The following is a 26,524-nucleotide window of genomic DNA, read 5'->3' on the forward strand; positions in this document are numbered from 1 at the left end:
GGCAGATCTGCACATGGAGGACGTAGGCTCACCTGGATCCGGATGTGATAGGAAAGGTTACCCTTGTGAGGTAAGTACAGGCTAAAAGCCTGAGCTTGATGTAAAACATGAGGACAGGTACAGAAATCGAACTGTATCTCCTTCTCCATAGCTGAATTTGACTTAGATGACCAGCCCCCATTTCCTGTTAGGAGCTGTATTTGTTTGCCAGGGCTCCTTTAACAAATGGCCACAAACTTTAAACAACAGAAATGTATTCTCTCATAGTTCTGGAGGCTAGAAGTCGGAACTCAGTGTCAGCAGAGGCACGATGTTATCAAGGTTCCAGGGGAGAGTCTGTTCCATGTCTTTCTCAGCTCCTGGCGGTTGCCTATGATCCTTGGTGTTCCGTGTCTTGGAGCCGCATTCCTCCAACTTCTGCCTCTGCCATTGCAGGCGTCCTCCCTGTGGGTCTCTCTGTCTGTGTCTTTTTTCCTCTTCTCACAGGGACACCTGTCATATTGGATTAGGACCCTCCCTAATGACCTGAACTTGGTTACATCCTCAAAGACCCCATTTCAAATAAGGTCACATTCACAGGTACCAGGAGTTAGGACCTCAACCTGTCTTTTGAGGAGACACAGCTCAACACATAGCAGTGGTGGGATACCAGATCTCACCACCAAAGAAACTCAGTCCCTTCCAACTTAAAACTGGTCCTATTTGGACATTATTTTGTTAATTCAGAGGTCCCCCATGGTTCCCTGTTCCTTTTCTTCTCTTTGGATGTGAAATAAGGAGGAGGCTGGAGGTAGGGCAACTTAACAGCAAGGGCAGAGCCAGCCTATGTGAAGGACATCTGACTGGCACGGTCTCCTTAGTCTTCCCTGGGTCCATCTTGCCTGGACCTGGGCATCACCCTTGGTCTCTGCAGTAAACGCGGCTAACACCAGCCGCACTGTGGTTCCCATCGAGAGGACTCCATAGGCTGTGTCTGCCTTGTCTTAGCCTGGAGGCCTCTTCCAGTCTACGGGGCCATTTTCAGCCTGGCTCTGTGCCTTACCTTGGGGAATAGTCCCCCTACTTTGGAGCCTTTGGAAGTCCCCATCCCATAGCCCTTGGGACCCCTGTATTCATGCAACTTTAGTAAAAATATTAACATAAACATTTCTCATGTAAACTCTTGACACTGAAAGTTAGAATTGTACTTTTAGTGCATCAACTCCATGTAAAACAGGATATAAACATTACTAAGCCTGGAATTGCTTTCGGGGTCTAATTAGACTAGAAAATGTTTGTCTGCAGGGAAGTCCTGCTCATGGTGATCAGTTTTAAAATGAACATCTCAACATGAGATTCATAAACACCCCACCTTCTGGAACTTGCTTCCATTTTTGCTTGTTTTAATTTGGTATGAATCTTCCTTAATTTCCACCAGAGTCAACCAACAAAGGAATTATTCAATGCTGGAAAACAGATTTGCACTGACAGCGTCCTTTTCTTCAACACGAAGAACACAAAGATAGCAGTTTGCAGAGAATCCTTGAGACTGAGGGCCACCACTCCCAGACCTGAGCCCTCCAGCCACCCTGACCTTTCCTCTCCCTTCCTTATTTCTCTTTGTACCACTCCCTGCCACTAAGAACCTCACTGGTGTTGCCAGCTGCATTTGATACCATGCCCCATCTTGGTGGCAGAGACTGTCAAGTCCTGAAAGGCAGGTGCCGCAAGCTCCTTTCTAAATGCCACAGCTGGGCCTGCTCTCTTGTGCAAAGTTATTGCTTGGATGTATTCGCTGTCGGATGAATAACAGCACGTCTTTCCTTCCTAACCTCCAGAGGGGATGAGGATGGGGAAAGAAGGACAGGAGAGCTTGAGGTTTGTCAGATCTCTTTAATGTTAAGAACCTGTCACATGCAAGCAACTGGAGGCTTCATTACATAAACCTATTGGCACATCACACCCACTCTGTGATATGGACAAGTGGCAGAAAGTGGTGACACCACTGCGAGGCTGTGGTCCCAAGCTGGGACCCTGCAAAAGGGACCTCAGGCCTTAGCTGCACGGGCAGAGCCAGACTGAGTACTCAGAATTTCCCCCTGATGAGGAAAGACCCAGCATCAGCTCTTGGGCCTACACGAGGGTATCATTACTAGTGGTGACAGATGGCATTTATCGGGTTGGTGCAGGGTACCTGGCATCATGCCAAGCCTCTCATGTGTGCTATCTCATTTAATTGTCAAATCAACCCATGGAGGTAGAAACATTATTCTCCCCGTTTTGCAGATGAGAAAACTAAATCTAAGGGAGAGAATTAGCTTGTCCTGTGGTCGTGGCTTGTAGAAGTAGTGAAGCCAGGATTCAACTCCAAGTCTCCTGTCCCCCAAAGCAAGGGCTAAGGGAAACCTGTGCAAACAGAACCAGTCAAAGCTGTCAAAGACGGGATGAGATGTGCACCTCACAGACAGGCAGTGATTCATGTCACAGGAAGAGGACATGCAGAGCGTAATGATCCTGTCTGGCTGCAGGAGAGGTCACAGTAGTAGAAAGGGCAGAGGGGAAATTTCACTTCCACTTTATAATGTTCCAATAGTCAGACTGAATTTTCAAATCGGTGACCTCTTCTATAATGACACAGCAGAGCTGGGCTGAGAGCCAACACTTTTCAGAGTCCTGCCTTGGATGGGGAGGAAAGATCTTGGATCTAGATATCAATGAATATAATCTGAAAGTTACAGCTGGCTGTAGGACGTCCCCTGATGGGCCACACCTCAGCCTGGTGTCCCCAGGCACCACATGCAAGATCTGGAAAAGACTGCGGGGGTGGTCTTACAGCCCCTCCTGGGCCCTGGTGCTTCCATGAATCTTTGTTGCCATGTAGACCATGTCCAGCATGCAGAGACCCATCACACCACTTTCCTGTTTGAAAGAAAAACAAAATGGGTAGGACTAGTTTCACAGATGATTATGGGATATGGTATTCTCTACAAAATTAGTAATTTTCTTTTTAAGCCACGAAAAAAATGACTTCGATGTCATTACCATATGTTTACTCTCATACATGATTTGTTGAACTTGACACAAGTTTCCTCAGTTAACTTTGATATTTGTGTCTCGATATTTATATTTAGGCATCGGGCTCTCCTGAGTTTGGCACCCACGCCAGCATGGCTCTTGCTCGGGGCTCCAACTTTTCAAGCAAGGGTGACAGATTCAGCACCAGCTTAAAGCACCAAGAATTTGGTAATGGGGAAAACACCAGAAGGACTCCAGTTCGAGCAACATTTTCGAGTTATTTATGAAGAAATCCTTTTCTTGGAAAACTTCTAAGTTTCCAATTCCTTTACTGAAGCTTTTTTGAAAGTCTGGGTTCCCAACTGTGAGCTGAAACATTCCTCTACTGCAACATGTTCACAAAAATAGTAGGATACTGAGAACCAGAGGCATTGCATCTCCCATTTGCTCAATTAGCGCATGCTTATTCTTTCACCAACTCACACGTGTGTGCTCTGAGCCGAGGACAGCACAAGTGCCTGAAATATAAAACATGGTTCCCACCTTAGAGGAAATTCCACTCCAGAGGATGATAAGTATAAGGCTGATCCCACTCCAGGCCATTTTGGGGGCCAGGGAAAGAAGAGGGAGCAGCTAAACCTAATACTCAGCATCCTATCAGCCAAGAGGGGAGCAAACAAGCCCAGCCCAGGGGTTCAGAGTCATCCGCTCCCCATCAGGCTTTGCCACGAAGCCTCCAAACAGCTACAGCCTTAGCTTGATGCCCGACTGGCATGCCTCTATCTGAACGTGTTTCAGTCGCCATTAGAAAAGGCATGAGAATACTTTGTAAAATATCAAAGCCTAATCCAGAACCTCAATCAAAGGGAAAACAGGAAACTAGACTGTATTTCGTGAAGTTTAATTCTGCAATACAATCTCACTCATAATACATTCCTAATACTGTCTTTGTGCAGCTTTGTTTTCCAATTTCTCCAAAAATATATATACGTTATTTTAATGAAAGGGACAAATGTAGCTCTTGACTCAGCAGTTATGGAAAGAAGGTGACAAGGATATCAGACACTAGGAGTAGAGAACATTTCAAATAAGAGGACAAGTAAACAGCCTGTGTTTAGCATCTCCGCTCACGTCCTTGCTAAGGAAATGGGGAACATTGGATATGCGACCAGAAAAGTGCCAGTTAAAATAAAAACATGGGCTCTGTGTGCAAAAGCTGTCCTCACTTGCCTAGTCAACCATTAACCAAAGTAGATATTTGTACCTTTTACAGTGAAGTAAAATGGCAGAAGCTCATTAAGACCTTGAGCCTTGGAGTCGAATGGAGCTGACAGGAATTCTGCTTCCTTTACTTTCTAGCTGCTTGACTTTGGAGAAATTTCTTCATCTCCCTGTGGCCTCAGTCTCCTCACATGTTGAGTGGGCGCCGTCCTCCCTCACTGGGCTGTCACGGGAAGTTACTCGTGGTGTGTAGACCAGTGCCCTGCCTGTGACAGGCACACGATTTTTTAAATGTTAACATTATCAGTGTTTCAATATCAAAATTTCCAAAAGTATCATTGGTGTTACATGTAATAATCATGTAATGTATTCTATAAATGGAATTCTGAGAATTCTCAAAGGTTTGAGGGATGCGAGTTTTCAATATAAAAATAAACTGGCCTGGGCCATCTTTTAAAAATCATGCTGCACAGCAGATGGAGGTTGTTGCGTTTCTCTAGGGAAGTGTGAGGCATTGATAAAAATAAGATGCAACTGTGCCCTCTGTACCAAAGCATCCCCCCAACACATGCTCGCCGACTTTGTCCAGCGGTCTGGTTTTAGTCTCTTCTGGAAAAGCTTCCTCCATTACATGAAATCAGCCATTACCCCATAGTGAGAATGCACCAGCAAAGAGCAGTCAAGATTTCCGTTTGATAGGAAATTCTCTGCAAGGCCTGAATCAGAAACAGGAAACGTGTAATAACGCGCTCCAAGGAGCGCCAAAAGCAGGCTCTCTCGCGCGGCCTGCACGGAGCCTCCACGCCCGGGGGCTGAGGGCTGCGTCTTGCTGCAGCCGTGGTTTTTCTTCTTCACAGACACGACAGTTTGTCATTGGACGTTAATTGTCAGTTCACATTTCTGCCCAGCCTATAGGAAAAAGTACTTCTGGCTGCCCCGTTGGATGGGAGGAGCTCCCGCCCCTCGCAGTCACGTGGTGGGTCAGCCTGCCCTTAAACCCACAGTGCAAAAAGGTTGGGTGTTATTTTATGCAAACGATGAAGTAAAAACAATCTTCAGCGTCACTTTAACTTAGTAATCAAGCCAGATGAGGTTTCTCTGATGGAAACACGGGAAGCCCAGAGGGATCTTTTGAAGCTAAGCAGGAGGCTGGGCACACAATGCCAGCTCACATCTGGAACAGAGGAGGGAGCCTCCCCTTCCAACACTCACTCAAGGCCTCTTCACACAAAACAAGCAGGGTCTGTTGATGTCTTCCTGGGGAAAAAAAAAAAAGTTTGCATAATCTTTGTGGTGATTCACCTGTAAACCTTAATAAAAATCTGTTCAAATTGTGTGAGATGAGCAATAGTTGAGCAAAGCAACCTCAGGAAGGAGTTCTCTCCTACATGCAAAATTGATCACAAAGAAAATCCAAATACCTCTTTCATCCCAGTAAATCAAAGATTTGGTGGAAGCTCTTAAATACAGGTAACCTCTTTGTTCACAACATTTAAATTGCATCAACAGAGCAAGAATTTTTGAAATACGGTAATCCTTTCATGAACTTTGTCTTTAAAAATGTTCCGATGTAATTAGGGGAAAAGTAATTTGAAATATTCTTTTGAAAGGAAGGGTCTTCACCTACCACCTTCTGAAGATTTACTGTCATCCTCTGAAAGTTATTTACAAAAATAGGAAATGAATCAGTATACACTTACATAGTAGATAGAAGATGTAAAATAAGCATGCGCGTCTCTGTTGCTAGCAATTCAAAACTTTAAAAAATTCCACTTGTTCTTGGGAATTATGAACAATGGGAAAGGCTAAAACATAGGACACAGCTGTAAGTTTTGTTTGTTTACTCATGTAGGCAAAAGTCATATATGACTGTGAAGGACTTGTCTTTGAAAAATGCAGGTTTGAAATTTGAACAATTTGATTTGTTGCAAAAAAATACCCTTAGTCTTTTTTTTTTAATGTTTTAAAACTATTTTCCACATCATTCTTTCAGAAGGAGGAGGAGCCTAGAATTGAAAATGGTGTCAATAGTCTATTTGGAGAAAAATGTACTGATTTTACTAGATGGAAAACCATGTGATATCAAACTGTGCATGTCTAACATCTTCAACACGTGGCCGTGTCCTGGCATATACTGGGCACTCTTAAGTGTTCAACAAATGAGTTAATAAATGAATGAATGACTCAAAGATGATGAACTCAATCACTATTTAAAAGAAGAGAGAATGTTACTCATAGGAAGAGGAACATAATTAGAGTCTGAAGGCATAATTCACTCAGCGTTTCTGTGTGCTAATCCTATTTCTTCTTTCTCTCTGCCTTTAATCTCCTGGTGGCCAATGTTCATGAAGTATGTGAGAGGGTGTTATGAACAGGAAAGGATAGAAATCCTGGCCACCATTGCCATTGCAGGTACCTGTTGATGGTAACTAAAAAGGTCCTTAGGGATCATTAAATCCAACCCTCCATTTGTAGATGAGGAATCAAATAACTTAAAAAGGGCCCTTAGCACAGTCAGTTGAACATAAATGATATCATATCATTATATATTGCTTTGGTGGGAAGGAACCATAAGATGCCAAGTAAAACATATCATAGACCTACTTCAGACATTGAATTTGTTTGGTTTGACCAATTGGTTGACTACTTCTGCATTGATTTTGACAACACCACCTCAGAAAAAATGTTCTTAAATTTTACTTTGCACAAAAATGAATGGGGAGTACCTGTTAGAAATGCATGTTTCTGACCCCAACTCCTGAGATTCTAAATCTGAGGGCCTAGAGCGAATCTAATGTATATGAATTTTTACAGACACATCCAGATGATCTGGATACAGAAATTGCACACTGAGAAACCCTGTTCTAAAGTGTCTTAGTTCAGCCAAGACCCACCTCCCAACAACATGCCCGGAAAGCTCCACTGACTGCTGGAAGGCAGCTTGACAAGTGGGAGGAACGTGTATATCAGGCTTTGAAGAACACTGTGATATCATCATTAGGAGAGATGCATATGCAACTATATGTACTGGTATGCCGGTGGCAAGTTCTGTGTGCAAAATCATTTATTTTTCTTGAGTATTTGATGCTTGGTGAAAGTCAAGTTCACTTCTTAAGACCAAACTAATTGTCATGCTCCTGACATGATGGGAAGACCAAGGGATACCACACAGACTAAGAAGCTCCATGAGGGAAGGAGCCAGGCCAGTCTAGTCTAACTAACAACTGTATCCCTAGCACCTCCCATTTGCTTTGCACATAGTAGGTAGTATTTATAAACTAACCCAATACAAAGGAATGTGAAATAGTGTGAACATTTGGATAATGCCCCTGTATAAGTAAATACCAGATATTTGTAATTATAAACTTGATTAATACTTTATTAGATAATTCATATGTTTAAGGAGTCAACTACAAGTCTGGGAGGAAACAAGGCAAGAAATTCAGAGGAAATCTGACCTTTCTTCCTGGGATCAGGCTATGTTTATGATTCCCTAAATTTTCCATTACTCTAAACCACAAGTTTCTGCAAGGCTCAGTGTATTTTAATTAAACACCAATGACGAACACACAGACTTTCCAAACTTCATACTGGTTTGTGCCATTAAGCTTCACAGCAGGGTTTAAGGAAAACAGTGAGGGGACGATAATATTCCCTAATCATTGGAGATTTGCATTATCCTTACACAAAACAGAGTCACAGAAGAGTGGCATTAAGGAATATCCTGAGTACATGTAATGGCTCATAACGATGATGGCTTCCTTGCCTTCCAGGATTGGCATTTTGCTATTTCCTTGTCTGTTTTGTGTTCACAAAGCAAAGTTCTGTCTGTGTGACTCAGACTATGAAAATGCTTAACTTGGCAACCAGTGTGGGTATTCCCCACACGGGCCTCCGCACAAGTCCATGAGAAATGAGAAGGTCCACACTTGCATCCCTCCCCTGGTGCCATCTGTAATGGGGCCGGCGGCCTTGCCAGCAGCCACAGGGGAAGGTGGGGCTGGAAGGGAAAGCTGTGTCCTGAGCTCAACTCTGCTCAGAGAGGCGGCTTACAGGACTGGATGGACTGACTGAGAGACTCTCTCTCTCTTCTTTCTCTCTTTCTTTTTCTCTTCTTCTCTCTCCCTCCTTCCCTCCTTCCCTCCCTCCCTCCCTCCCTCCTTCCCTCCTTCCGTCCTTCCTTCCTTCTTTCTCTGATGGTCTCTTGTGAAAATAAAAGGATCAAAAAACCTCAAAGAAATAACCAACTAGCACAGGCTCTTGTGGATGGCACTGGCCCTTTCCCAAGTCTGCTGCTCTCTCGACTCAGCCCTTTGTTTTCAACGTAAGAAACACAGGTGGCTACTATGTAATAATATGAAGAAACAAACAGAAAACTCAATAACTAACCCTTATAGGATAGCTGCAATTACACTTATCTAAAAAACACCACCTGGTGGTAACCTACATGGTCTTTGCAAATTATGTGGCATCACCCACCATACCCAGTCATTGCCTAACACCTAAAGAAGTTGGCAAAATAATCCTAATTCAGACCCTGAACCGCATTATACTTGAAATATATACTATGAAATGACTTTTGGACTCTGAACACAGTTGTAATAAAATTCACCGAGTCTGCCAAGTTTCATGTAAATAAGGAAAAAATATGTAGGTGAAATATTAAGCAATTCAATTTTTTGGACAACCTGCATGAAGTGGACGAAGAAACCTATTTGTACTCTGCACACACTCATTTTACCAAGAAGAGTGGATTTGAGCTAACAAGTCTCAAAGGTCATTCATGGTCCCCAAGGCCACGGCTGAGAAGTGGATTCTCCACTGCAGCCACAGGGCCATGAAGTTAAAGTCCAGGAAATGGGTTGATATCTTCCTTTCACTCCACTGTTTTGAAATTTCCAGGTCAGCTTTGCTAATGGGTTTTAAAGAGGAATTCAAGAAGATCTGGAAATGGCTCCAGGATTGGTGCCTTTTCACTATTTCGGAGTCATTCTGGTCCTGAGTGCCCATCATTTCAAAGCCTCCTGAGCATCCCAGCTCTGACGTCTGTGAACAGGTACGCTGATTTGTAGCAGGTAAGTACCAAGCGCTCATCCTAGAAAATTGTCATCTGAATGATTAAAGCGCACATTCTGAGCCCCATCAGGCACTGAAGACATGGTGCTTTGCTAATAAATCTCGCATTCCTCAGCATTAATTTTAGGTAATCCGAGTTGGTAGTGAAAAGCATACTTTTCAACAAGCAGCCAACTTTTCTTCAAATCTTTAGGATTCTGGGAAATGCCATTTGCAAGAAGCTGAGCTGGAGTAGGTTGAGAAACTTAGGGGTGTAAATCTGCCTGCCCCACATCCGTGTAATCAGCAAGCCAGACGGCATCACTGCTTACAAGGCCTCCACGGCTGTCTCTGGGCAGCCGCAACCACAAACACTGAGAGGACTCGGGCAGCCCCGTCAATGTGCCACCCAGAAGGGGGATGGGGAAGCAGTGACAGAGGACAGATTCAGAGTCTGTGCTCAGAGGATGAGAAATGAAGCAGAAACCTGGACACAAGCTCTTGGGGATCATAATCCAGGTGAGGAGGGATGGCGGTGCCCGTGGAGGTGTAAGGAGCAGTGCCGAGCACAGGTGACCAGAGGATGGGATGCAGCTTCCAGGGGGGAGAGGTGAATGTGCATTTCCAGTATTAAAATGTCAGTGTTGTAGTCAGAACTGCAGGCAGTAGGAGGGTGTAACAAATGGGTGCTCTTTTCCTTCCACCTCAGACCCCAGAGGAATTCCATCACTGGGTAAACAGGGTTAAGTGGTGACTGGGGCTGGGGAGGAGGGACTTGGGCTGGACAACAGGCGATGAACTTTCCAGACAGCTCTGTTTTTGTGTATGTCCCAGAATATAAGGTAACTCTAAATTTGTAAAGCCAGAAGGGACACACAATTCTCAAATCCACACACTTATTAGAAGTCTAGAAATTTCCCTGATATAAACGGTGAGAGGCAGTGGAATTCATCTCAACATCAGAAACAGAGTCTTACCCACCAGCAGCTGGACACCCAGGAGATACCATCTCAGTATTTTGGCTTTGACTAGGAATAAAAAATCTTTCACTGTCCACTTCAAAAGTGTGCAAGTAAGTTCAAGGTCAATGTGAGAACTAATTAATGTTTATGAACTCCTTTGAGATTCACAGATGAAAGGGGCTATTTAAGGGCAGAGTGTTACAGCTAACAATGGGGTGCACTGAACAAATTAGATTCTCCCAGAGAATAAACTCTGGAATGAATTCTATAATTTTGGAAGCCACGTTAAACATTTTCAGTGAAAAGCAACAGTTACTGATAACCCTTTAGTAGTCAGTCCTTCTGTGTCTAGAATTATCTTACTAGTTCACATCCTTGCCCATTTGTGGACCTCTTACAGAACATCTCATAGAATCACTGACTCCCAGGGCTAAAGGGGTCACCTGTGCAGACCCTTCCTTGCCCACTAAATTCCTTCCATGATATCTCCACCAGGGCCACCCACCCAATCCATGCTTGATTCCTCCAGCAGGGTACTCATTACCCTGCAGTCCCACTTTCTTCTTTCTAAGCATAGTTTTAAAGATCCCTCTTACCATTGTTTGCATCTTTGCAAACCAACACTCTTTAGGCTTCTGCTGTCCTCAGTCTCTCCCCACGTTTGGCCTTGGCTATTAACTCTTCTCCTTTTCGTGCACATCCATTTATGCACACAATATCTGTGCACATCCACATCCTATTAAAATCTGATCCTGTTGGCCAGGTCCCAGATTTTCTGCAATAATGACTTAAAACTTTTTGTGCAAATGTGTACACACTCACCCAGTGGTTTTTGTGCACAATGACTTGCCTAAAACTTGAAAAAGAAAACCAGACGTGAGTGTAGGATCATATGGTTCTTATATATTCTCAGTGGTTCAACTGGTCACTGAGTCTTAGGCCGAAAGGGCCCTCTGTAGCTCAGTGGAATCTGATGGTACCATATCAGTTGCTGGCTCCAGCCAATAGCAAACTCCTAGTACCGGGAGCACAGCTGGTCAGACTACAGGCATGATGGGGCTCCCTATCCAGGCCTTAGCTCTCTCCTGTCAGATGGTTCCATGGACTTGTGGGTACCACTTGTCATGAGAGGGAGAGGCAGGGTGTGGGTAGCTCAGAATAATCACTGCCCAGGCCTCTGGACAAACAGGCACAGTAGCATTCCCATGAGGGATTCCTCAGGCTGGAATGCTGCCAGGGAGAAAAGACAATGACAGAAAGGAAGGTAGGAGCCATGAGAAGCAAGGCCTCATACAAGGACGTCTTGGCTGAGGGAGGAAGGGAAGGAAAAGAGCAGTACAGAGGAACGAGAGCCACATTCAAAATCGCTGAGGGTGCACTGTCTTCCCTCACTGTGGGCATCCAGTGCGTGTTTGAAGACAGCCTTTTGCAAACCCTAAGTATGTGTGTGCATGTTCAGGAGTGGGGGACTGCAGCAAGTGTGTGTAGGCATGTGTGTGTGCGTGTAAGAGTGCACTTGTTCATAAGGTGGGGCTGTCTTTAGGGCAGGGTGGGGGTGCCACTTGCTTATTCTCTCTTGGCTCAGATGGTCAGTAAAGGGAAAGTACAGGTGGCTGGAGTAGTGTATATACCCAGTGCAAAGGCAAGGATCTGCCCCAGCAGCACACTGTTGAAATCTTACTCAGAGTTCAAAGGTAACAAAAGGGGTGTGTGCCCACAGTGTGAGTTCGGCACCCATGCAAATATATGCCCAAATGCTTTCCCTCTAGAATTTTTCAGTGCAAATAAGGAGACTAGCCCTAACGACATGGCAATAAAACATCAAATATTTGAGCTGCAGTGTCTCAGCAGGTGTGGGAAAATGGTTTATCTTGGATTCATGGGCAGCCGTGAATAGAATGAGGACGTAATAGAAGGAAGAACCATCCGACCAAAAGTTTCAAGGTCACAGAGACTTTTTCTTCTTATCCAAAGACAACAGGGTCTCCTGAATGCCAGACCACGAGCACAGGTTGTGAAATGCCAGCGGAATGGAATTCTCTCGGCATGAGATCTTCACATGGGAGCCTCCACTCACAGAGGTTCTCGCCCAGAATTCATCGGTGGAGGGTCACACAGGAAGCAGCCCACAGGGGCTCTTGAAATTAGAGCATTTCACAGAAGGAGTGGACCACTCACTCTGAATCTCACCTCATCTGAAACCTTTCTTATGCATTTGACAAAAACAGCTAACTCTCCAAGAAGACCATCTTGATGTCCATTAAAAAAAAATTCAATGGAATAGTTACCCAAAGTAAGAAAAGTTTTAAGAGCGCTTTCAAAAATAGAAAGCTGGGCAAAGTATAACCCCCACAAAATGAGTGAAAAGGAGATACACCTTTATCAATCTACCTCAAAAATCAACCTGCTGGGGGAAAGTAGTTACATTTTTCTAATTGAAAAGTTATTTTGAATAATCCGGTTTTATAGGAATTGTTTAGATCTGCGGTTAACAAAATGGCTCAAGAAACCCTGTTCTGCTTCAAACTGACAGAGAGTGACTCAGCAAGCTAGAGTCGAGGCTCTCTTCTCCAGGAGCCACGGTGCTCACACTGCCGCGTACAATGCACCTATGTTAGGATTAGAGTTTTGCACCTTTGACCTCTGACCTTTCACCTCACTGGGAGGTCTTGGAAGAGGGGGCCTACCTTCCTCATCCATTGACGCCCTGGGGCCCCAGGCCAGTGCCTTGAAGACAGCAAGTGCTCCAAATGTCCGGTTAGAGGTGGTAGGTTGGGATCCGGTGACATGGGGCTTTGGAATCTGGGCAGAAGAACTGGGACTTGACCCATTATGGGCCAGAAGGAGCTGCTTAAGTTTTCTGAGCAGAAAGTTATATGAAAAATCATACTTCAGTCTGGCCAGCAGGCAGCAGAGTGAGACCCCTGACAGAAGCTGTTGCTGGAGGCAAGAAGCCTAGAGACTGGAGACAAATCTAAACGGTTCTGGGAGAAAACCTGGTCACAAAACTTGGTGACACTTTCAAGGGGATGGAAGACATGAGAAAATGCCAAAATTGGCTGTAGTTTAAGAGATCAGATGATGGAAAAAGATGCCCTCCAAACAGACACTGGGATGAGGATGTGGGGGAAATAAGGTCACCATTGGTCACGATGAATTTGAAGAGATCCCTAAGCTGAAATGTCCAGATGGCTATTTTAAGGCAGAGGGGGTCAGGGCTAAACATTCAAATCTGGAGGGCACCCCTGCTGCGACATTTCTGAAAAGAGAAAATGTGTCATTAAAGGAACAAGGGAGAGCTCCTGAGCACACCCCAAATCCATGTGTTGGGTTCGGGGAGAGGGTCCAGGCAAGGACCCTGCCAGGAGCTAAGAAGGCTTCCTGAAGAAGAGGGCATGGGGACAGTGGCAGCCTGGGAAGTAAGGGAAGGGCCTGAGGAGGCACACGGCAGAGCACAGGCTCGAGGAAGGAAGGCGCACAGCCCTGGCTGCAGAGGCTGTGGACCCCGCCGTCTGGGAGCACAGGAAACGGCAGAGTCAAGGAAGGTGAGGACAACCGTAAACCCTGCGCATGTCACTGACATGCCACTCATGAAATGCACACTCCAACTCTTCTCCGGGAGGCGTGCATCATACACTTTAACAGGCACATTTCCACACTTGGTTCTTCTGTGTCCAAAGCCCCTGTGAGCACAGAGGGAAGCTGCAGGGCGTCAGGCCAAGCACTGCCTTCCTTGGAATTCCACAGGCTGCCGCTGATGTCAAGGCCACGGTTCCCTCTCTGCAGGCAGGCCCGGGGCCGGGATGGCTACTCATGCTGCAGGGGGGGACTGTGCACAGAGAGTAGGTGGCTCTCGGCTCCTGGGTGAGGGTTCACGATGGTCACATCAAAGAGATGGGGCAGCAGTGACTTCCTCGCCCCTCCCCACAGGCAGACCACAGACTGAGGTTGTCACCACTGAGTCCAGTGGCATCTGAGCACTTCTGCTGAGAAGAGTGGGGAGTCGGCCAAGGGACAGACTCTGACGTCTTCTGAGTAGAGGAGATTCCGGCTTGGAAGTTCCTTCCCAGCACATCGCTCACACCCTGGAGAGCACTGTGGGGACCCCCACCCCCACCCCACGTGTCTTTACATGGCATGGATATTGTCAGGGTGCAGAAGGGGGTGTGTGACAGCCTGAATGTTCACGCCCCCCCAAATTCATAGGTTGAATCCTCATCCCCCCAGGTGATGGTATTAGGAAGTGAAGCCTTTGGGAGGGGCTTAGGCCATGAGAGTGGCGCCCTCATGACTGGGATTAGTGCCCTAATAAGAGACCCCAGAAAGCCCCCTTGCCCCCTGCCATGTGAGAACACAGCAGGAAGGCGCTGCTTCTGAGGAATCTGGCTGTCACCACACACTGAGTCCACCAGTGCCATGATCTTATACTTTGCACCTTTAGAACTCTGAGAAATGTTTGTTGCTTATAAACCACCCAGTTTATGGTATTTTGTTATAGCAGCCTAATGGACAAAGACAGGCTTTAAAGAAACTGACGATGTAGCAAGAGCTAAGGAAACCTCCAAAAAGACCTATAAGCTTAGAAGCATCTGGAACCAAAGTGGTGGTGATGCCTGCCTAGCCTGGCAATTCTACTATTTAATGACAAATAACCAAAGAAACCCCTAAGATTTCACAAAATGCTATATTTGCACTCAACTTCCTTTAGCAAAACATTCTACAATTTCCAGAAAATATCTATTACCTACAAATCATGGTTGCAGTTTGCATGGCTCTTATCTTCAGGAAAAATGCACAGTTTCATTGAGCTTCATCTTCAGTGTGATGAGCATTAATAGTAGACAACACTTGTATAGCTCTGGCCACCTGCCTGTCACTATCTTTAGTACTTCACACATATTAACTCACACACAAACCCTTCTCTGAAGGTATTTTTATTACCCCCATTTTCTAGAGGAGGAAAGCAAGATAAGAAATGGAGCCTTTGGTAACACAATCAGTAGATGAATAGACTGGAATTTGAACCTGGTACTAAGGTTCTAGGGTCTGTGCCCTTGACCACTGTGCTATAACTGCCCCAAGAATGAGGAAGTCCCTGACCTATAAGGGCGCCTAGTTCAGCTGGAGGGAGGGAACAGTAAACATGGAATATGGACATGATGTAGTGGGTGTAGGGACAGGGGCATGTGCAGGGCACATGGGGCAGGGGCGGGGCAGGGGGGAGGGCATGCATCCTGGTATGGTGGGTCTCAGAAAGGCTGCCCAGAGGGGATAACACATGAGTAAGTCTTGAAGATAGACAGGGGAAGAAGGTTGGAGATCACACCAGACAAAAGGGCAAGAGCAAAGGCACAGGAGGACCTAACAGATGACGGGTTCAAGGGGTGAGGAAGGGGTGTAAAGAGAGATGGCTGAGGAGTGGGGTGCGGATTGGGCTGGATTTAATCCTTCAGGAGCCCTCAGGGGCATTCCCAGGGGAAGGATATGGTTGGGCATGCATCTTATTTTTACATGGAAGGTAGTGACACTAGAGTAAGGCATGGAGGTAAATGCAGTGGGTGGATGGTGAGCAAGAAGAACAAATGAGTTAGGAGACCCTTTCTGAGACAAACTTGTTTCTGTCTGTATACAAGCACCATGTGACAGCCCCTGAATTGTACGGAGCTCAATATATGTTTATTTTGAAAACAACAAAGGTAAGGGAGTCCTTTTTGACATTTCTGGGAGCAACTTAGCTTTTCAAGTTAAGAACTTATTTTTCTTTTCCCTCAGACTATCCGCAGGAGACAGTGCTGAGAGGCAAGAAATGAGAAGCCTCCTGGTTACTGAGCTGGTGGCAAAGAACTGCCCTAATAACCTCACAGCACCAAGCATTTACTTCTCCTGGACGTCTGAAAAAGTCCTGAATTTAATACCAAGACAGTTACAGGGGTCCCATGCAGGTGAGGTGTTCCTAATCACCCTGGCTAAGTTCAGGACAACCTGCACATTAAGAACTTATGAAGACATGCAGGCACCAGCTGGTGGCAGGTAGAAGTCACTACTCACCTTCTTTAATATAATCCGAATCGATGAAGAGGAAAGACTTCATATTCTGCTAACCTTAGAAGTTCCTTTATCTTCTGAGTCATTCTGTCCTAGAAGAAAACAAGAAGGCTCATCAAATCACTCATACTGTGAATTATCAATTCACACCACATTAAGGGAAAAGCTTACATTTCAGGGACAAGATGAAGTATCATTCCGAACAAACTACTGAAATGATTCATGCAAAAAGCTTGACTTTTGAATCTTAATTTACACAGCTACAGATAATCTATCTCCTCCCTTTGGCTCTCCGGCCAGCTAAAGCATCATTTAGAGTTTCCACGAGGTGGTAGCAAGAAACAGTTACAGAGAGAAGAGGTTTCAGGCACTGTACCTGACTCAGGCATGTTGTATCGGAATGCTATTACCTCATTAGCTAATAATACATTCTAGCAAATGCAAAACGAAGATGTCGTAGTTCCTGTCTGGGATCACAGAACTTGGGAGATGAGTGGGATTTTCCTTTTCATAGATGGAGTGAGATGTGGCGAGGGAGCCTCAGCACCCAGTGAGCAGCCACTCCCTGGTGGAATCAGAAGCACCCCAGAGCTCTGTCTGCTGCACCAGACTTAATTTAGGTGGTTCTGAAATAATAGCTCTTAGAAGACTTTTGAATCACAAAATGCTCTAAATTCCATGTTGGCTTTAAACTTATTTTAAAATCTTTTAAAATGTGGAAGCAATTTTCATTTTTCTCAAAGAAAATGCTAATAATAATTTACTACCCTTCTACTTCACATGGAGAAATGAGTCTGACCAGGCTATGACAAAAAAGACTCGTGCCCATGACCTTCCCACCGTTTCAGTCTGTCTCTGAAGGGCAATTTGTCCTTGGTTTCCTGGCATCTCCAAAAGTCTTAAAGTACTTGAGCTGGCGGGAGCCTTAGGCTAATGAGTTCAAACCTCTCATTACACTTTAAGAAACTGCAGCTCAGTCAGATGGTCAATTAAAAGGAGAGGTAGATCTAGAAAACCTGAAAGAAACATACGTTAATGGGGCATCTGTTGTTGCTCCGTCCTGCGTTCTCTGATTCAAATACACGATCTCATTCAGTTCTCACAATTGCCCCACAAGGTATGCATAGGCATGGACTCTGGCTGAGTTCTTCCATTCAATTAGTATTTATCTGAGCATCTGCAACATGTGAGGCACCGGAGTAGGTGCTGAGTATACAAAGGAGAAACAGACACACTGTGACACACAGTGAGATCACAGTCTAGCCAGGCTTGGGGAGGAGGAGCCAGGCACATTCACTGGCATTGTGTTGTTCAGACAGCAGCTTGTGACTCATCAGAAGGCCATGAAATTAATTTAGTGGGCCTTGATCAGCATTAAAAATAAACAGATGAACAAATAAATAAAACAGACAAGAAAGCACAGAGTGGAAAATTGTGTGCATGCAGTAAAGGTAAGGAAGTGTACATGGATATATGCTTATATATCTGTATCAGTCATATATATGTGCGAATTGGTTTGCAGTGCAAAATATATTTCCTCTTGTACGTCATAGTGAAAAAAAAAGTGTGGAAGCTGTTGAGTTAGAGAACAGGGTGGCAAGGGCTCTATTAGAAGTTCATATAGAATGGTAGGAGCAAAGAGGAAGTGTCTGCCCGAGGACTGGTTAGCGCCTGGCTCCAGAGTCAGCTCAGGACAATTTGGCCTCTCACCAGGGAGAAGTCCTTTAAAGATGGGATGCCCAAATCTATTGTTCAGAGGTAGAAAGATTTGAAAAAGATTGGTATGAAGTAGCCTGGGGAAGAGAGTGGGGACCTATGAAGCCATGGAAAGGCACAATGACACTGGTTGTGTTTGCACTTGAAGCCAGGCTCGAGGAGAAAGAATTAAAACCTTACGAAGATGAATTCAAATCAGGACCTAATTGCTACAACTGTGGGAGCTGCTGGAAGGTCCACCAGCACCAGCTGCTCCGGACTGAATTCCCACAGGGCTGTGGCCCAGAGAGCACAGGAGAGCCCCAGGAGCCTGGAAGGCCAGAGACGGGAAGCCAAGGGGGGAGGTCCTTTGATGGTCTTAATCTCAAGAGCAGCGTCCCCTTTGAGATGTCAAGTCACTGTGATCTCCTTATCAGGATTTCATAGTTACCATATTTTCCGTTTCAAAGGAACTTCCTTCAGACATTTTCTAGATACCATGTTTATAGGCAAGGATTTGTGGGAATCCAATAGGCTGCCCTGTGGAGAGATTTTCTTGGTTTTCTGGCTAAGGATTCAAGGCAAGAGAAAAAAAAGATCTTCCTGTAGAGTAACTCGAGTCGTTCCTGTCGTAAGCCTCTCTGACCTGGGATTTAAGCAACTACACAGCAACTACACATGTAAAAGTAGCTCGGGGCAAATTCATTGCTATTTTGGTGATTTGGTGAGTGTATACTTGTCTTTTAAAAAGCAGTGACATGCAATGATGTCAAGATTAATTATCCTATCTGCTATTTAATCCATATTTTTTCCCTGTACAGACTTATGATGATAACAAGAATTATGTACTCTAGAAAATAAACAGTCCCAGAAATGCAGAGAAAAATGATTAGACATCGATGTTTGTGTTTCCTCACTCATCATGTGTGCCAGAACTGTACAAAAAAATAGCCTCTGAAAAAAATAAGTTCCCTTTCCCTGTAGGTTATGACTAAGGAAACTATACCAGCATATGTTCAAAGGAGGAAAACTAATTAGGGTGTGATTCATTCTATTGATAAACAAATTAGTTCATGTGAAAGAGCTTCACTGAACTAAAAGGTATTCTGCAAGTATTCACCATTTTAGTTATTATTATCAGTGTTGATAAATTATCATTATATAAAAAATTTGAAGTGGTGCCCACAGGTAGATGAAATTGTATTTGATGTCTCCTGAGTATGTGGTTTTGCATGCATCTTTATTTTTAAACCAAGGACTCAGGTTTAACTGACATTTAAAAGGTCAACATTAATAATAAGGTGGAGAATTTAAGAAATAACTGTTCTTCATAATAGAAGTGCAGGTGGACTTTGATCAGTAAATAAGTCCTGTTATCTTCACTGTACAAATGAAGAGGCAGGAGCAGAGATGACTGGCCCAGCATCATGTAGTGGCAGAGCCAGTGTAAAAATCAGACCCCCGTGATCCCAGAGCCCTTGTATTTTAACTCCTAGTCCTGCTCTTGATTTGGGTTGTTGGTTTGCTTTATCTTACAGAGCCATAATCTGTTTTCTGTTTTTTGTCCAGAATATAGATGATCATACATAAAAAAAGGATTATATATATGATCATCACACATATCACAAAATCAACAGATCATAGGGTGTAAAGCTCTCCCTGGACCTCAGGGAGACATCCTCATCCTTTCTATTGCTAGTCTACATTCAAAAGATGTTTTCTCACTTCTTTGCCTTTTAAATTATTTTTAGGTTTTGCTATGTTGCCTTTAAAATTAGGTGTTACCACCTTGTTTCCAGAAGAAAAAGTCTCAAGATGATATTTGACACAAGAAGAGGTAACTAAAGTAAGTGGGTTGCTAGTAGAACTTAAATACTGTGTTCTTCTTACAGATTGTTCAACAGATAAATCATAAGGGGGTAGAACAGATATCTACAGTTTTAAAAACTATTAAAAGAGCCATTGAATATTTTCAAATGGGCAAGATTAAAATATCAGTGACTACCATAGAAGTTCAGAAGAGCTGTTACCTATGGGATCGAAGGTGGCCTGTGCCTGGGGTGGACACGAAGAGAGGATTCTGGGACAGTAGCAAAATCCTATTACTTGGTTTGGGTGTTACACCCCTTGCAGTAAGTCTTTAAGTCATACACTTGATTAGCGTGGCTTTCTGTATCTTTTAAACTAAAGGGATTTAAATGAAGAAATCATTTGTTTGAAGTAGGGAACTAATAATTCGATGATCAATTACTTGTTATTTTCAGGTCTAGTTAAACAAAAAGAACAAAGAAGAAAGCCCACCCTCCCTGCATTCGTCCCACAGGGAGGACAGACCATGGGGGATGCTCTGATGTCACTGGGGAGCCTCAGGTAGTTATCTGTCTCCTCCTGTCTGGGAATGTGTTCAGAATAGTTTTGATGGCACATAAGTCTAATCTATTGTGCCAGCTGATGGCAGTTTTATTAACTTTGGAACTAAATTGTAAAATGTATGATACCCCAAATGCTCGGTTTAGTTCTTGCTTTTAGGTTTTAATCAAGCTCAGAGCAGCTCAAAATTTCCTCCCCCCAAAGGAATGGTCAACATAAAATGCAGGTAAAGCCCACTGAGTAACAAACCAGGGCCAGCTGTCCCACTCAGGGCAGAATACCTGGGGCTGGGCTCCCGCCAGCCCTGGCCTCGGCCCCTGCTGCACCTCCTGGCCCCGCTAAATTGTAAAATGTATGATACCCCAAATGCTCGGTTTAGTTCTTGCTTTTAGGTTTTAATCAAGCTCAGAGCAGCTCAAAATTTCCTCCCCCCAAAGGAATGGTCAACATAAAATGCAGGTAAAGCCCACTGAGTAACAAACCAGGGCCAGCTGTCCCACTCAGGGCAGAATACCTGGGGCTGGGCTCCCGCCAGCCCTGGCCTCGGCCCCTGCTGCACCTCCTGGCCCCGCTCCGCCAGTGAGAAAGGCAAGCGCACTGCGAGCACATGATCTGCAGTTACTCGACTTCAGAGCCTAACTTGGCTCCCTTTTCTCTAGCCGAGTAAAATACTTCACGCTTTTCTGTTTATTTGCACAGAGGGCTGTTTAACATAGGAGCACAAAGAGGCGGGGGACAGCCACAGCCATGTGGACTAGAAAAGCTTCCAATCACAACAAATGCGCCCAAAGAGGGAGGAAGATGGTAAGCGATATATTTCCTTTCTAACATTCTTTAAAATAAATGCAGAGCCTTGGAGTGGGCAGCCCCACATTTCCACCAGATGACTAAGTGCCGAGAAGCGCTGGCCCTGCACACTGCCCGGGCGCCATGCAGACCGCGGCTGACTATAGGGTCCCAAGTGCCTGAGTATCTGGGGACTGTCTGCCGCTTCAAGCCGTCCAGGCCACTCGGATACCACCAAGGCTCCTCCCCTTCCATTAACCTTGGCCTTGGCCGTTTGACCTCCAGGAAGATGCGCCTCTCCTCTCCTCTCTGCAGAGCCTCCCACACCCTTCATGCTGAGTGTTGGGCCATGAAGAAATGCTGTGACGGTTTAGAAACCCCAGCCACAGCAGCCTGCAGCTGAGAGTAAACCAAGCCAACGTATCGCCTGTCACGGTTTGAAGCTGTTTCACCCCAAAGCAAACGAGCAAAATCCACACAAATTTTGAAGCAACCTGTGGTTGTTGTAAAAGAATAGCAGGGATTGTATTTTCTTCATCTGCTTCTATGACTCCATCCCTCCCAATGGCTGAGCATCATTCTGCATTACTCACTTGGAACAAGACACAGAAACTGAGTGCCAGGGCGTGGGACACATTACACACGGTGAGGCTTGAAAACATAACCACTAACAAAAAGCCAGGTTACCCCACTGCTGTCACAAGAGGGTTGAAGAGAATAATCTCTCCCAAATCCTTTAAAAAAAGAAACACTTCTCTCATTTCTACATGAAAGACACCCCCCACCCACACCCATCACACTTCTAATACTAATGGCCTGGCCATAGAAAGGCTTCCATTAGATGATTAAACCTTGTAAGTCTATCAAATTTCCATCCTAAACATGTTGTTTATGTGTTGCTAAGAGCAACCATTTATGAATAGGTTGTACTTAAGGATAAGAGGGGCATATGGTAACTTTATGGGGTGACCTACTGTGCTGCCCCCTAGAGTTGTGCAGTGTGCAACCTGTGAGGCTGCCTGTGGCAGCCCTGATTATATTTATGTCAGAATATACTCTTTACTTGTGTATTGTACATTGTATGTATTATAAAAGTAATATGTGTATTACATATTCTATATAAATTAGTTCCTTCTATTGCATGGCCATGTAAATCTTATTGGGTAATCAATCTTATTCACCAAGTTTGGTTATTCTAAACCAACATCAATAAGTGAATTATGTTTAGTGCCTAAGTGTTAGAATCTCTTTGCCTTTTAATCTTTGAGTGTAGATCTCCTTAAAGGCAGACTTAGTTTCACTTTAGTCAATGGTGATCTCTGATTTTCCCTCCTCCCTATCCATGGGTCACCAAAAGTACAGGCTGGATTCTAATTATACCCTATAAATATCTCTCAAGTCTCCACCCTCCCAAGCCTTCAAATATCTCCTCTGGACCATTACAGTAGTTTTCTAAGTGGTCCTCCAACTTCTAGTTTCTCCCAAACCAGTCTGTCTGTCACATTATAGCTAGAATGACCTCCTGAAACACAGGTAAATTCCTGTTTTAGAACATCTAATGGTTCTATGTTCCCCAAGAAATAAAATCCAAGCAAAACACTGTGGTATACGAGCAGTTTATGGTCCAATCAGCTCCTCAGTGTGGGCTAAAATGACGTCTAGTACTAACCAAAATCCATTCATACATCGATTCAGTGAAAATCCATTGTGCCCACTTAAAAACACAGTGAGCTGGAGGTATTATCTAATGCTGTGGTGGTAATCATTTTGCAATATATTAATATATCAAATAAATATGTTATGTACCTTAAATGTACACAATGTTATGTATCAATGTGAGGTCTCAACAGGGGAGGGTGGAGGAGGAGCAATAGGGAAGGGATGCAGCTCTCTAGGTACAAAGCTGATTCTTCAGGCTGCCCTGCACAGCAAAAGAGCCCCTGCAAGCGAACTGCCATGTCTTGTGCTTCACTCGAGTTTGGTAACTAAGAATCTGGGTTTCATGGAAGTGGCTTCTAAAAGTGGTTAACTTTGCCTGGGGCCAATATGTTAAGGCCACTGGAAGAAGTATGAACGAAGAAACAGGAATCCATATTTGAAATCAAGCACCAAGGATTCTCTTCCTTCCTTCCTTTTCTCTTAAATATGGGAAAACTAATTTGTATGACTGGTAGATAAAATTTTTATATATCTGAACATATTATTAAACAGCCCATTTTTTTAAAAAGGCCATTTTGACTAAGTGAAATTAACTTTAGAGTTATTCATTTAGTCTTTATCCCTCAAAAGAGGGTAAGAAGTGGAAACTTCCTCAATAAATTAATAATCCAGTGGCTACGTTTAGCTCCCTGATAGTACTGCCATTTCCCCCGAATGGAGACATTTCAGTCCTTAAATATTTATTTCATAGGAACATTAAATAATTAATCAATTAGGCCACAACTCCTCCCTCTAGGCTAAAATTGGTGACTTTCCCACAAAAAATTACTGGGCCAAGGCCCAAACAATAGAAAAATAGACTACAGTGTTTATGTCTGCAGAGTGGCATCTGCACCTAAATGCTCCTAAATACTCACACAAAGAGGCAGGTGCACATGGACATGGACACACGCCATCCCAGTGAGCTGGGGGCCAGAACGTGGAAATTGTTGCTCCTCCCCCAGCCAAAGGTGGCAGTGGTGGAGAGCATGGTATCTTCCCCAACAACTGGGGCCCTCGCTGTGGCCCTGGGGTACCCAGGGTGCTCTGCCTCCTGTTCCACGGATTCTGGGGGGGAGAAGAACCTCATGTGCCTGAACTTCCTTGAAATGGCCTGATGTGACTGTAAGATGGGCCCCAGAAACCAGAGTGTCACTTGCCCTCCTTGTTGCTCTAACTCCACCTGGTGTCCTCCGGGCATAAGAGCAGGCTCTTGCTGTGGGGTCTGCAGTTGGGCCAGGCTGTGCATTCTGAAGTCTTCAGGCCAACCTCAGTAAGTCAGCTCTGGGGTGTACCTCCATCTCACAGAAGAGAAAGCTGGAATTCATAGCAGCTTACCCAAAGCCCCTCAGGATGGAAAAGCCATTCTGGGAAGCTATGAAGAAAACCAAAGATATGCTGTTAAAGCTCAAGAAAAGCACATTCCAGAGAGGCGGTTTTCCTCTCTGCCCAGCCAAGGCCCACCTCAAGCAAAACTTGCTTCCTGTTTTTCTCTTGAAGTAAACAGCATTGCATTTGAATTCATTATGTAAAGTTAACTTCAGAGAAACAAGCAGCACAGACTAATAAGGTTTGGTTAGGAGGGAAAAAAATGTTTGTAAACTACCAATCTGCCACAGCCAAACCCCTCAGCCTTTCAAACTGAACTCAAGACGGCAATTTGGCCTGGCAGCGGCAACCCTGCACTGGGCAGGAAGAATGGGGGTAACAAGGTGCAAGTATCAGCATAAATTTCCACTGTAAAAGGCGTCTAATCACCGTTTCTGTAAACTGCCCCCTCCCGGATAAACCACTGGGTCCCCAGATTGAAGATGAGTCTTGTCCCCTCCCCAGTGCCCCCCAAGCCACACATGCCTCTCACTGTCCTCCAAACGTTTGCATACATCCTAACCTAAACCTGGGCCGCTTATAAAAGGGCTTGTGTTTGACTTTATTCTATTTAATTCCAATGCTTTCTTCCAGCTACCCAGTCTGTATGTAATTAAAATCATATGGTAGCAAACCTAGAATGGTATGAAAAGTCTTACCATATGTATACAATTGACTAGCTGTAGGTTTTGGCATGTCTGCAGTGATCCCATTAAGAGGGGCGAGCCTGGCTTATTTTGGAGTATACGTTATATGTTTTGGATCAGTTCTGTTTTTTACTTCTCCTAATGCTGTCCATGATGCTTAACCCTTTGTCAACGGACACCACCACGGGCTCCTGCATTTCCATAACCAGGATCACTGCATGCTAGCTCAAAAGCTATTTGGTGCATGGAGGAAGGCTCCTTTGAAATTCCCATTTTTGGAACCAAAACTAGCTTTCTCTGTCTTGACAGACAAAGACTGAACAGATATTATCAAAGCCCCCAGGATCAAGTGGAGCCGAACAGAGAAAATACAAACACAGATAGAATCAGTGCTTCCAAATCCTGAAGACAGAGGCATTCCGTGAAGCTTGAAAGAAGTAATTTTAGGACAAAAAGAGGAAGTACTGTACTACTGTAGATAATAAAAATATGAAACTTATGTCCCAAGAGGCAGCAGATACAATGTAAGCAGATTCAAGGAGTTGGCATAGGTCATGCTGACAGATCAGCTTTGAAGAACATTCCTGACATTCTGAGACTGATACAGGAGAGAGGAAAGATATCTTTCCACGTTATCACAGTCCCTACTCCACCCACCCTCTGGCCTTTGTCAGAGGAAGAATTCTAGTTTGGATGGGCCTCTGGTCTGACTCTGGGTTGCTCTACTCAGACTTGATATAATTCATACTTAATATAGCTGTGAAGCTGCAATTTGCTTTAAGACATTCTTCAATAGAGATTTCAGAATGAAATGAAGTCTCTCTTAACATGTGACAGGAAGAAACACATGTTCTTAATCTGTGGGTTTAAGATTGTTTTAGAATTACATCAATGAGACATATCCTCAAAAGAGGAATCAGGTCATCAACCCTCAACCACAAGAATAGTGAAAGCAATGAAAGTTGAGACTACTTTCCGGTTGAATGTCTTACAACAAATCAATTGTTAAAATTCTTTAAGAAGGGACTGTCATTTGGAGCTTTAAAACAGTCGGAGCTTTGGATTCCAGCAGGAGGAGGTTTGTTGCAGAAGGCAGGAGTTCTGCTCAGCTGCTCTGAGGAGGGAGGGAAGGCAGAGGTCCCAACAAGCTCCAGAAACATCCTCGACTCCAGCTCCCAAACCAGAACTCCAATCCTGGGTCTCAGCTCCAAATACAAAGCAACAGAACGCTCAGACTAGGTAACTGCCCAGCGAACCTGAAAAACCCTTCCTGTAGAACAGGAAGGTATGGTGAAGTGTTTAAAGATAGTTTTGGAGATGAAATATAATAATAAATACAAATGATAAATACAAATAAGCTGTATTTACAGCTTGGATACATGGTAAATAATGGAAAACATGGGAACTGGCCAATCAAGTGAAAGAGCAAATAGAAAAAAATGAAAGCAGGAAGATGCTATCGTAGGAATAATGGCCCAAAATTTGGGAAGAGAAAAAGAGGTGATAAGAAGCCTTAACTAAGTGGAAAGAAGACTTCCAGATTGTAGATAAGGCTGGTAACTAAGGATTGTCTGCCAACCTCACTGCCATCCTCCAAACCTCTCACCTGTATTAGCCTCTCACCTGTAATGTTTCCCTCCTACAACTTCAGGAGGCAGGACTACACTCCCCAGCCTGCAGACA

At 44.4% G+C, this 26,524-nt stretch overlaps 1 protein-coding gene across 7 annotated transcripts in view; it reads right to left on the reverse strand.

The window, feature by feature from the left end:
* Positions 1–26,524, reverse strand: part of SCAF8 (SR-related CTD associated factor 8) — a 196,476-nt gene that overhangs the window by 3,307 nt on the left and 166,645 nt on the right. For 4 of the 7 annotated variants that reach the window (XR_005025059.2, XR_008992719.1, XR_005025058.2 and 1 more), the window contains one exon: positions 16,281–16,369. The gene's annotated coding sequence lies outside the window, so the exon portion shown is untranslated. Of the gene's footprint in view, positions 1–1,878; positions 2,899–3,065; positions 5,473–16,280; positions 16,370–26,524 lie in introns of those variants that run through there. The other 3 variants (XR_008992720.1, XR_005025060.2, XR_005025062.2) reach the window with 3 other exon arrangements.

This window comes from Manis pentadactyla, chromosome 12 (genome assembly GCF_030020395.1).
Source record: "Manis pentadactyla isolate mManPen7 chromosome 12, mManPen7.hap1, whole genome shotgun sequence".
In the NCBI taxonomy this organism is placed as follows: domain Eukaryota; kingdom Metazoa; phylum Chordata; class Mammalia; order Pholidota; family Manidae; genus Manis; species Manis pentadactyla.